Genomic DNA, 4203 nt, shown 5'->3' with positions numbered 1-4203 from the left:
TGCGGGCCACAGAGGTCTTTACTTTCTTAGAGTAGTACAGATAGCGCCGGGGGCCACAGAGGTCTTTACCTTTTTAGAGGTAGCTCTACAGATAGTGCGGAGGGCCAGACAGAGGTCTTTACCTTTCTTAGAGGTAGTCTACAGATAGCGCCGGGGCACAGAGGTCTTTTACCTTTCTTAGAGGTAGTCTAAGTAGCGTCTCCGGGGCACAGAGTTTTAACCTTTTCTTAGAGGTAGTCTACAGATTGCGGCGGGCCAAGAGGTTTCTTACCTTTCCTTAGAGGTAGTCTCAAGTACAGAGGAATAGACAGGTGTTTCTAAGAACCAGAGAGGAGATATCTGATCTGACATACTATGTATTTAAACCTGAGCTTATTAAAACCCACATTAGAGGATAAAGTAGGGTGACAGGTCTGTCATATTCTCACATAGTAGCATATACATGATATCTGAAAGTCAAAAACAGCCTGTCCACTCCACTCCTCACTTGTCAAGTCTTAAATAGGAAACACACACGGGGAAGGAAAAAGACAATGTTGTGCTTTTTTTTTTTTTTTTGTCTTGCCCGGACGGCAGCTATTTCCTGCAGCATGCAAACCTCATGAAGCTGTGTGTGTCTACCTAGAAAGTCAAGAGGTTCTGTTTGCCCAAACGCCACAGCGAGCACAATCACACCAGGGATCATATTTGAGAACATAATGAACAAGCTAAATCCGTTTTGTACCTCTCTCTTTCTCCTCCCTCCCTCTCACCCCCCACCCTCCACCAGAGGTGAGAGAACCAGAGGTGAAAGAACCAAAAGTGAGAGAACCAGAGGTGTGGGAATGTGAAAGCAGGCAGAGTGCCTCCTGTTCCTCAGAGACTGTCTGGCTAGAGGAAACCATGCCTTGCCAACACGAGACAGGACCAGGCCTCGGAGCTGAAACATGTACATAAGTTCAAAACAGAACCGTAACTAAGGAGGGCCGTACAAATTTCAAGACTGCAGAGCTGTGGAGTGCCTTGAGGTCTCTAGCCGAGAGACCTTCCTGCACAGAGCTCAGAGCACTGGAGGCTGATGGTTACAACGTGTGAATTTCAGAAAGACCAGCCTCAGTCAAGAGACAGCCAGTAGAGAGAGTTAGGACATGTAACGCTGTTGATACCGCATGGGCAGGACATGGGCAGGACATGGGCAGAACATGGGCAGGACATGGACAGTTTCATTAAATACTAAAGAGAGGTCGGAGAGCTCTAATTCCCTTGATACTGGATGGATACTGGGCAGGGGCACGGGACAGAGCCCAGCAGCCAATGATTTTGCATAATAGATCAACCGGTTGCTATTTATGTACCGTCTACCATGCAACAGGCAGGCACAACATCCAAAGCCTGCAACCTATTTAAGAGCAATAAACACCATCCAAACTGGAACAGGTTCAACTAGCAATGATGCCAGATTGCCAGGCAGCAAAAGCTTCAGCATCAGCTGCTATTGTTGGAACTCTTGTACTCTASTATGTGTGTAACCCATGTTTACGATTTGCTTTTGTTAAACATTCATTGACCACATCACAAACGTGTTGCAGTATACAGTACAGTGCACAGCATTCCACACRTTGTAACTCGTTTATTGCTGTGGTACCACACATGACCACTAGGAGGCCAGCACCACACTGCTCATAGAGATAGAAGGAGGGAGAGATGGGAAGAGAGAGGGAGATGTTCACATATTTGTGTGTAAGGTGGGAACTGTGGTGGATTTAAGCATACATAAACATTCCTACTTGTATCAGATCTACGTCAGATTTTATTTATTTATTTATTTTACACACGAGGTGAGATCCTGGGGACTGAGACAGGACAGGGTCTTTAAGTCAGGGASTAGAGTGTGGGAATCAACAGGCCAGGTATATAACCAACTTTAACAGCTTCCACTAAACAGGGTGAGGTCAGCTTCACTAACAGTGAGGTCAGCTTCATCTAACAGGTGAGGTAACTTCACTTAGGGGCAGCTTCATCAGGCTAATACAGGTGAGCAGCTTCACTCAGTGGTCAACTTCACAAGGTGCACTCACCAGCGAGGTCAGCTCACAGGGAGGTGCATCAGGCAGGTCGAGCAGTTGAGATAAGAGTGGTGAGAAGGGAGGTTGACTGTGGTGGTGGTCGTTGACCTGGTGTGAGTCCACATGGCACCCTATACCCTAACAAAGTGCCTACCATCTATTCACTATTACCTATGGGGGGCCCTGGTCAAAAGTAGTGCACAATATATGGGAATAGGTGCCATTCAGTCCTAACTCTGCCCTCCATCTCTTCTTCTCCACAGGAGGTCCAAGAAGGCTCCCTGAATTATAAGCTGTTGGCTCTCACACTTTACTGCCCTGCTTGAGATATGAGACGAGGGGGAGAGAAGTCAACCCAACCCAACCGCAGATGAATCTCGTAGGATGTCGATGTCGTCTCACAATTGCTGTAAGTAATGAGGGATTTTTTTCGCTTCTCTGACTGGGACTACCACAGTGTTCGATGCGTCAATAAAGTAGAGGTTCTTTGAAGGCTTTCAACAGCAACAGATTCCAAGGATTTGAAAAGTGTAGACTTTAGGATGCTCACAAGGGCGGTGGAGACTGGAGAAGCAGTGGCGACAGTAGACCTGGGTTGGCATCCAAATGCACATATTCAAAAGTAGTGCACTAATAGGGAAATAGGGCTCTGGTCTAAAGTAGTGCACTAAGTATAGGGAATAGGGCTCTGGTTAAGTAGTGCACTAAAATAGGGAAGAGGGCTCTGTCCTAAAAGTAGTGCACTAAATAGGGAATAGGCTCTGGTCTAAAGTAGTGCAACTAAATAGGATAGGGCTCTGGGTCTAAATAGTGTACTATATAGGGAATAGGGCCCTGGTCAAAAGTAGTGCCTTAATAGGGAATAGGGTGCCATTTGGACTCCAGGAGTTTTGATGTCTACACCGTTCGTTATTTAACACCGGAACCAATTAACTCTGTTAAAGTCAAAGGGTTTGGTTTGGAGCCCAGGTGGATGACCTTACAGAGGTTGAGGACAGGGGAGATGTCCACCAATGCAAATCTTTCACACCCATGTAGGCTTCTAATATAATAATTCAGTGTATATTCCACTCTATTGTACTCTGGTCTACTACCAGACACTGGTCATACTACAGACGACTACAGAGTCATCTAGATTCTATCCAGACACTGTCATACTCAGACAACTGGTCATCAACCTTACCAGAAAAACCAAACTGGTCAATACTCCAGACACTGTCATACTACCAGACTGTCATACTACAGACAATTGGTCATTACTACCAGACACGGTCATACTACCAGACAATGGTCATACTACAGACACTGGTCATACTACCAGACACTGGTCATACTACACACGACACTGGTCATACACCAGAACGTCACACGACTGGTCATCTACCCATCATCACCAGACACTGGTCATACTACCAGAAACACTGGTCATACTGACAGAGCACTGGTCATACTAACCAGACACTGGTCATACTTCCAGACACTGGTCATACTCAGCACACTGGTCATACTTCCAGAGCACTGTCATACTCCAACAGACACTGGTCATAACTACACAGACACTGGTCATACTACCGAACACTGGTCCATACTACCAGACCATAAGGTCATACCTACCAGACACTGGTCATACTACCAGACACTGGTCTAATACCAAGACCACTGGTCACTACGACCTACCGACACCATATACCAGCACAAATGGTCTCACTACCATGCAACTAAAGACACTGGTCATACTACCAGACACTGGTCATACTACCAGACAAGCTGCGTCCATACTACCAGACAATGTCTATACGACTGTCATACTACCAGACACTGTCATACTACCAGACACTGTCATAACTTCCAGACACTGGTCTACTAACCAAGACACTGGCATACTACCCAGACACTGTCATACTTCCAGACACTGGTCATACTACCAACACTGGTCATAATTAATACCAGACACTGGTCATACTACCAGACACTGGCCATACTACCAGACACTGGTCATACAACCAGACACTGGTCATACTTCCAGACCTGGTCATACTACCAGACACTGGTCATACTACAGACACTGGTCCACTACCAGAACACTGGTCATAACTTACCAGACAATGTCATCTTCCAGACACTTGGTCAATGCACTTCCGACAATGGTCATATACCA

Source organism: Salvelinus sp. IW2-2015, unplaced genomic scaffold (genome assembly GCF_002910315.2).
Source record: "Salvelinus sp. IW2-2015 unplaced genomic scaffold, ASM291031v2 Un_scaffold2018, whole genome shotgun sequence".
Classification (NCBI taxonomy): domain Eukaryota; kingdom Metazoa; phylum Chordata; class Actinopteri; order Salmoniformes; family Salmonidae; genus Salvelinus; species Salvelinus sp. IW2-2015.
This window is presented reverse-complemented; position numbering follows the sequence as displayed.